This window comes from Amia ocellicauda, chromosome 15 (genome assembly GCF_036373705.1).
Source record: "Amia ocellicauda isolate fAmiCal2 chromosome 15, fAmiCal2.hap1, whole genome shotgun sequence".
In the NCBI taxonomy this organism is placed as follows: Eukaryota; Metazoa; Chordata; class Actinopteri; order Amiiformes; family Amiidae; genus Amia; species Amia ocellicauda.
The window spans coordinates 11,611,765-11,621,143 of record NC_089864.1 but is presented as its reverse complement, the minus strand read 5'-3'; the positions used below and the strand labels follow the sequence as shown (position 1 = coordinate 11,621,143).

General features: G+C 37.3%; 1 protein-coding gene across 1 annotated transcript in view; it reads left to right on the top strand.

The window, feature by feature from the left end:
• The first annotated feature begins 5,227 nt into the window (after positions 1-5,227).
• Positions 5,228-9,379, top strand: part of slc38a4 (solute carrier family 38 member 4) — a 29,433-nt gene continuing 25,281 nt past the window's right edge. Inside the window, exon 1 of the mRNA XM_066687192.1 lies at positions 5,228-5,357. The gene's annotated coding sequence lies outside the window, so the exon portion shown is untranslated. The remainder of the gene's footprint in view (positions 5,358-9,379) is intronic.

Genomic DNA, 9,379 nt, shown 5'->3' with positions numbered 1-9,379 from the left:
GTCTCCAAGTAAAATACATTTTCTTTTATTTAAAGTATTGGACAACAGTAATCTTCTGAACTAAAAACTTTCACGTGTCAATAAACTCAGTGCCCACAGCAGTCCACTTAACAGAGGAAAGCAAAGTAAAGTAGTAAAACAGGTGTTGATCATTTTGAATGATTGACAGAAAGTAGAATGTAACTTGACATATTATTACTCCATTATTACATCTCCAAATTATACTGTATGGGCCTCAACACCACTAGATGAATGCAAAAAGTAATCCAGGGGTACCTTAATGAAATGGTGCTAGTTTGAACGCATTATACTATTAAAAGGCACAATCAAATAATCAAAGCAAATCTCAAGATCTACTTCATATGACTTTACTGATTACTTATTGTAATTTTCATACTGGCTTGAATGAACACATGCCTGAATTTATGATCCTGAGAGAGTTTATTATTATTATTACTATTATTAACAAGGTATTCATGATAATATTTACATTCATTTTATGTACCTTTAAAAGTTAGTATATACTAAAGACAAAACTGTTAAACTTAAAACGCTGAAATTACATTACTGCAAGAGGTTCTGTGATGACAATTTAAACAGTTAGAACATAGTATAATATTATATATATATATATATATAATATTATGCAGATTTGACAAAACATTCATATTCAGACAAAATATAGATAGAGATATAGAAATTCAGAAATAGATTGATGCTGATTTAAAAAGAAAGAGAAAAAATAAAAATCATTGTTTGATTTTGTTTGATGACCCTGTGATTTTCTAAATACATTAAAACATTTGTCCACACCTGTACATTTTTAACTCTCAGAAATTAAACGCATTAAGAAAATGATCTGCACATGGCAGATAGAGGAAATTCTATATTGTTGATATCTGAAAAGTCAGCGCCACAGTGAGAAAGAGTTGATTTTCACTCGGCTCGGCTGACCATGTGTGTCAGTGATGAGTGTTGTACACTGAACAGCCCGAATAAGCAGGAAATCAAGGTTAATATGAAATAAATAAACACACCTGCTCTCCTCTGGCTCAAAGGAAACTGAGATGTGTTGGATAAAAGGAATTTAAAGATGGTTAACAGCTGAAAGCAACCTATACTACTATGTATATGTACTACTGTATATTCAGTTATTCACGTCACAAAATCTGCCAGGTTGTATTTTCATAGTTTTACTTTTAAAGGTGTTGGTATCAAGATCACACAAGTCCCATTAACGTCCCTGTTAACTTCTGTCACAAACATAAAAAGTACAAGTTACAGTGCATTACATTTTAGTATACAATACATTGACTGACAAGTGACTGACTAATAACTCAAGAAGAACTACAAATATGCCTTTGCAAAACTCTAATCTCCACGGTACAGTAAATATAACAGTACAGTACATTTTTAAAAATCTCATTTTGCTGTCAACATTGCAACTCTCTTAACAGAGGTGTCAACCCAAAATATATAGGATTAAGCTCAAATTCTCAAATCTACTTGTTAGGGACAGTGACATGGAGGCAAACCCAACTAAAAAATGTTGTCTCTATTAAACATTACTGCATTCCTTCCCCCAAAATGTAACTTTAAGCACATATAAATGGAGCTACTGGGTTAGTAGTATATATGAGGATTGTAGATATATTTATTGCAAATTCAAATTAAAGCAAAGATTATATTAAGTTATTTGAATCCTGCAAGTATTCAATAAAAGGCATTGGAGAAAGTGCCAATGTGAAAAGAATAAGCTGAGTATGCATTACATTTACATTAATCAAGGTCAATCAGATGCGTATATTAAAAGTAAAAGAAGTTCAGCAATAAAATATTTTTTAATGCTAAATTGCAATTTCTGATGCCATGCAGTGATAAAAGTATGTACAGATTCTAAATTCGTACTGTATTTGTGTCCTCTGCACACTTGATTTTCACTCTGTTGCATATTATTCCTCTCCGTCAAATTAATATATGTAATATGCACAGTGAAGTGAGTTTGGACAGCAGGAGCCAGGGAAGGACCGAGTTGTTAAAGAGAGAATTAGAATTGTAATGATTATAAACGCTCAAATGTCAACATGTGTCAACTGCATTATGTTATATTTAGAAGTTATTAACGAATACTTAACTCTACATCTTAGTTTGGTAAAGAGGCCCCCTTGTTTTCTCAATCCCCCCTCCCCACACACACATAATCCACTCCAATTTTGCTCACTAATTGTGTTGATCTGAAGGGGAAAAGGATTATACTGTGCAGTCTTGTTTTTTTTTTTTTTTTTAAAGTACCTTGCTGTTTCTTCATTATCAGCTGCCTGATGGCAATTTGTGTTACACCTCAGTTAAAACAGAAAAAAACAAAATATAAATCTCTGTATGATGTTTAATGGTCTTTGCTGCTGTGAACAGAGTTTCATTCAGTCAATTCTATGTGTTGCTGTAATTTGGATAACACTCTTCAATTTACAAATGATGGAGCTTGATGTATTTTCATTAGAAGCTGCTGTTGTTTCACCTTCTAAAAAATGCAAAGGCCAACAGAGTAATGACAGAAATATTCACTGTATTTAAAAATGTTCTTCAATAGATACATAAGTATTGGTATATTGCAAGGACAAAGTTACACTTCTGTACAGTGGAATAAATCCGTCAACACTTCATGCTTGTTGTATTATATTTTTTGGGTGTTTTTTTTTCAAAACCAGACAGATATCACTCAGCAACTGTTCTAAAGCTTTCCATTAGTCTAGGCCTGTCAGCTGAGGTCTTTGACACACCTTTAAAAGCTTATACAGCTCTGGAAAAAATTAAGAGACCACTCCAAGTTCAGAAATCAATGTTACGTGGTCTCTTAATTTTTTCCAGAGCTGTATATCCCACTGTGTAAGAAATGTTAACATATGTGCATTGGCATGAAATCTCTGATTTCCAAAATACTTAAATATCTCTGCCAGTACTTAGATGTCATCTGAAGATAAATTTCAGGTCACATATCAAGCAAAATGTGAGCAGAATTTGTCCTTCTGCCAAAGACATGTGTAACATGTGTAACTATGGTAACTATGCAGAAAAACTTGCATATAAAAATTGTGTACCAAAACATTGAAAGCACTGCCAACAATGACCATCCATATCTCTTCAATTCGCTGTTAGTATCCCTTGAAAGCAGACAGTTTTTCTGATTTAAGATGGGACTGATTTGTATGTTAGGCATTAGCTGATGACAGTATTTAATGCTGAAGTGTAAAATTGACTTCCAAAAACTCATTGCTTCATTTAGATGAATGCATTGTGTTCATTTTCTGGTGGTCCTTGTTTAACAGTAGGTTGTCTGGAATGTTAATAAACAGCTCCTTCAGCTGGACTGAAAAAATATTAATACAGCAAACTGTTCTTGCAGCTGTACAACCACAATGGCAAAGCAATACATCAAATTAGGAATATGTACAACATATACTGTAGTGGTTTGTAAATTCCCAGGATACACCAATGAAGAAGTAAGTTTATTAGAGAAAACATAAATACAGGTTAATCTGGAGCCCTCCTCTCACACAAAGTGAGGAAAGGAAGTTAGTTGGAAGAAGCCTTTTGTATTGTCAGATGGACAATAGATTGCAATCTTATTTGTTGGAAGTGACTGCATCTCATTAAAATCCAGTTGAACAAGTTCAGTTTACCAAATGCCTAATAATACAATAGTTGATTAAGTATCCGAAAGACAATGGTTGACTGAATATACAGAAGACAATGGTTAGTTAAAGTGCCCTCTCCGATAGTAGTGGTATACAATTAAAAAAACAATAAACCTAAGGCAGGGACAGGGTAACGTGACTTTGGTAGATTTCGGAAACAGCCCAAAATGCTTTAACAAACTAATAAATAAAGTAGCTCCCAGAAAGAGGTAAATACATACAAATGATTGCTTTATATACACAACTGAATCAACAACATGAAACCATTAATAATATAAAGAGCATAAAGAAAATAATAAATGTAAATTGTCCCACTACAATACTAAATCGACACATCATAACCTTGGCCTGATTTAATCAAAACTGACCAACAAAATAACGTGCCCTCAACTTCTATACAAATGCAATATCTATATAATGTGACATGTGGAGACAGCAGTCTATATGTTACTAGAAACATGAACAGAGGGCGTTTTCTTTGTTGTAGATTCTACATTCTGCTTCAATGATTAAACCAATCAAAGGCGTGAAAAGAGTCATGTGACTACCTGCGTCGCACGATAACAGAAATGAAAATGGCGTTACCAGATAAGCCTGAACAGGTGGGGGACCTTGCCGGGACCTGGACACTATCCACGGTGGATAGACGTATTTGTACTTATAAGTAGTAGAGCCCCATCAATCAGTATTAAAAGGTCTCCCAATTCTAATGCGACAAGCGGAATTAGTTTGACAGCAACTTCCTTGCATGGTCTGATTCCGGATTCGTGCAAAACCAGTTTCCCCACTAATATTTCTCGGGAAATACTGTGGGAAAAGACATTTTATTTTATTTGATCATACTACCAAAGAAGCCCCCCGAATGATAATTGTCACCCGGATTGGGGGGTGGGGGACAACTACAAAACAAAACCACAGATTCCCAGTTGACTTAAAATGAAGACCCAGCTTTACTGAGTCACTAAGCAAAGGCGGGAACATCTTAATCGTCGCTTTATTAACACTGGAGCTACTAAACAGATCATAGTTGTGTGGGCCAGCTGGCTCTATACGTCCTTGAGAACGCACTGTCCTTCACTTGACATTGTGGTTACGTGTCCAATATTCCTCAATTCTGTTTAAAGGAGTTAAATGCAACATACGCATTTTTAAGGATAAACATAGTATCGTTTGGTTAACTATGCACACACTTTGCAGAGACCGGGCACCAGTCCTGCCATGCTGCATTAGCAGAGTGTCAACAAAGCAGGCAGACGATCAATGAGGACACCGTGACTTCAAAAGCCATAATGCTATAAATGCATGACCAGTGAAGCAGTTCAGTTACTGCTGCACTCCAGGACTACGATCTGAGGTTTAAGCGACGCATTAAATAACGCACATGTGCAGTGGTTGACGCATTAAATAACGCACATGTGCAGTGGTTGTGCGGTTGCATTCACACGACCACGTTGCTGGAAATGAAACGCCCACTGCGATTGGCTGCGTCAGACCCCGGCTTGCTTTGGGGTGAAACTCGACGCTATGGAGGAGGGTTTTCACATGGTGGAAATTTCCACTCTATCTCAGGGCTGTTAAATGGGAAGGGTCTGTTTCTGCTGTCCGCAAATCCTCCTATTCGCCCTGCTTCCACTGTGAGTCCTGTTGAATTAAAGTAATAAGGTGGGTTTAAATATAAGCTTCTTAACTAAAGTCTGACATTAAAGCGCATTATGCTTTAAGAGTTACCTTGTACCCCTGTGCTCAAATGGAGTTTATGACATCTGATGTTTAGGAATAGTTCAAAACGTGATTGTTTCATTGCCAATAATATTACATGGGTTGCGATTAACAGCTATTTATGGTTTATATATGTGTATATTACAAGGGGAGATAATGTACAGTATAATGTGAGAAAGTTGTATTTATTTGATATAATGGTAATTATACTTAAAGCATTTAAACCGCTACTTGGTGGCGACCATTGATACTGAGTGGGTATTTGTATTTATTAAAAAATTAAACATACACGTCTGTGTGATGGCCATTCTGTACTGAAATACAATAAGTATAGCAAAGTAACTCCATGCGTGCAATTGTGCAAATCTCTACAATAAGATTTGTGCGTGCATTAAAAAAAAAAAAAAAAAAGGAACCTGCTGTTGCACTGAAGAGGTTGTTACACAAGAAAGAAAGGAATGCAAAACTAAAGCGGGAAGTTACAACTTCCAAAAATGTATACTTTTTAGATTAGACGGAACAAGATTTGACAGATGTGCATGAACAAAATCTGAACAAACTATTGTATTGTAATGCTGCAGTATCAGATTTGATTAAGGCATGTTTTAATTGTATGGTGCAGCATTTATCACGTTTAGTTTGTGAGTGAGTGAAGATGTTTGTGCCTTCCCCTTGCAGTCATACATTTGGAAATGTTTCATTGATGTTTGTTTGTTGTCACTGAGTGTTTTTATTAATGAAGGCTCTTTATCAGCACTACTACTGTGCCGAATCCAACCACAAGCTCCGCCCAGCCTTGTGCTTTGGCTGGAGGGGTTTAATATTCTGGAAGATTCCTTCAGGATTAAGTCATTGCATTTCGAGCTGGGGTTGTGCTGGTTTAGCTAAATTATGATGGATTATGATGGTTTGAGACACGACAGAAAATGTATTACTTGTTGTCATTGTCAGCATTTTAATGGGATGCTTTGGCATGCTTACCTATCTGAAAAGTAAAGGTCTACTATAATGGTGGTTATATTTCTTGAATACATTATTTTTACAGCATCTGCTTGAGTGGGTTGGGTATTTATGGAGTGTAATGAAAACTGCACCAAATTAAAACAAACAAAAACCATACCATTTGTCAAAAGAAAGCATGTATTGACAGTAGTAGCATATGCAATGTAGTGTGCAAATTTCTATTTCTAATTCTATTAAAATGTGGCATTTCTATTTAAACGTTAAAATGAAGAAGGACATTGTGGAAATACTTGGAAACTATAATGAATGACGTTTTAAGTTAATAAATGCTCCACGGTAACAACAACAATAAAAACAATACCAATAATAGGGTTGGCTAATTTGAACCAATTACACACACACACACACACACACACACACACACACATGATATAACACATTAAATTGTCCAGTTTTTTCTTAAGAAACTAGTCAAACTGAGATCCACTCAATCACATGGTGTGTGCTCAGTAATTTAACTAAATGTTAGGAGGGAGGAAAATTAGGCATTTCAGTAAAGTAATTTAGTTTCTCGTTAAACAGGATTTGGAGGTCCTATGTGAGCTTGTGGAGCTAACCCCTCCATGTTGCTCTTGCTGGAAACATGAATCATCTCTACCTCTACCTTGTGTCATATGCCAATGTTTACTGGAAAAAATTACATTTTATGTCTGTGATCAACCATAATATTGTGCTGTGGGTGAAACCTTCAAAACACTGAGCACCACAGTATTTTCTGTGACATTAAATTAGAAGTGTGTCACAGTTGAATAGAAAGCTTAAAGGTAATTGTAATTTGTTAGGATTATCTAATTATCTAGCATAGTGAATATATTAAGAATAAGGCATAATAATGTGTATTTGTCTCAAAACTTACTTACATTTACAATGTACGTTTCTCTGTTGCTCGAATCAAAGTAAAATTTCCCTTCTGATGGTCGGGTATTGTAAAACTGGTTGAACAAAGTGTTTTTTTCCCTCCTTCCTTGCATAGCTCTGTGTGTTTTTGTTTTGCTACTCTAAGAATTTGCAGGAGAGATTGATTGATTGATAGCATGATTGTTTATTTCCAGCCCCAGCTAGTACTTTAAAATAAATATTTATGGTAGCCACATTCCAAAACATCATAATGACATAAAGACCTTCACATCATATAACTCCTGAAAGTTGATTTAGTGTCTTCTGAAGTCAAGGTTACATTGTATTCTCAATTCGATCAATTCAAAATGAACCCACCGATGAAGTTTCACAGGATGGCCAATTTTAAAATAACCCTGCACCATGCAGCAGCCACTGCTATGGGGGTGGTACTAAGTGAAACAATAGAAACTAGTTCATAATTGAAACAGGCTTGACAACAACGTAATAAAGTTATTCATAAAATCCTCATAATCCTTAGACATAAAAAAACTAAAGCCACTTGTACTGAATGAAATGTGTAAAGCAGGGTCGGTCATTCTTGATTCTAATGAGCCACAGTCTTCTTACTGTCTTCTACCTGACATCTTCTTGTATCGGTTATTGAAGTAACTGGGCTAAATTAATACAGTGGGTCTGCATGACCTGCTTGGCTGTGTCTCGCCAGGACCATATAGGAGTAGCAGTGCTAAAAAAGGCAGCAGACGTCACAGCGGTTCATATGGTTTAAGCAGGACATGTCCTACGTCTTCGTGATATCATGTTCAGATTCAGAGTGTGCCTCCAGCGAACTGTGGCTGGGAATCTATACGGTCTTGTGGCTGCATACGTCTCTTTCATCCTGTCCACTTCACTCGACAAGCTATAAATACCTGCTTCTAACGCACACGCCTTGCATTCGTTGTTTCGCATTGGCATAGAGCTCACGCCCACCTAGTTTGCGGCAGTTGCCTATATCAGTGCACTTCCAGCTCTCTTCCGTGTTGCACACCTCCAGCTTCCGTCCAGACACCTTGCCGCCCCAATGGCCACAGTTCCTACTGCGGTCACGGACATCTCGCCCGATCCAGGCGCCCAACTATTTAATGCCCACCTATCTAACCCTCAGACTCTGCACTCACTCCCTTTATCGTAGCACCCCAATGTGCTCCTTCATTTTACTCTAGATCCTAGTTCACAGCTCCCTCAAAATCCTGCTTTTCTCATCCACCACATCCATCCATCTCACTGTCCCTCCACTCCTGTCCCTCCACTTGGCGTTTCTTCCCACGTCCTGCCCACCTCGCCTGCACCCATTCGTCCTCCATTTCTCCATTGCTTTCTTTCTCCCACATCTTTACTCCAATCTACTAGACTACCGGCTTTCCTCCGTCCCCTCTGTCCAAAGCGCTTGCCAAGCGGAATTGGACAAGGTTTCCTGCCCTGAGGCCCTGGCAACGGGTGTCCACCTCCTCTTCCTCCTCCTCCTGCCTCCTCCCTTCTCTTGACAGTGCTTCCCACGGTGCAGCGCTGGCCCCTATTGCACCTCTCTCCCTTCCTCCCTTCCCCAAAGCCCGGCAGTGCTGTGCGTGTCTCGTTACTTCTTCGGGGGATCTAACTCAGGAAAAATACAGTCTGAATCATCCATCACAACAGCTCGGCCAGTTCACATAACCATGAATGCTCACTGCGGCCATCACATTTATTTATTCTCAGACACCGCTACACAGTCTGCCATGCGACACACATTGACGTGTTATAAATGTATAAACACTAAAAATGTGTTCAAAGAAATCTGACAATTAATTAGAACTTGTTTTTGAAAATGTGAAAACGTTTGTAAGTACAAAATGTAAAGTAGAATTCAAAATGTAAACTTAAAGAACACATTTATTTGAAGATGTAATATTTTCTTCCTCTGCTTTCTAAAAATAAGTTGCAGTAGGCCATCTCCAACTTTCTTTTATTTTTAAGTGGCTTATTTTAGAAGCCCTCATCTGCAGTTATCTCCCATTTCTGTCTATTTCTGACTCAGTGAAACAGCTGCTGTGGGTGGAGCTGTCTTT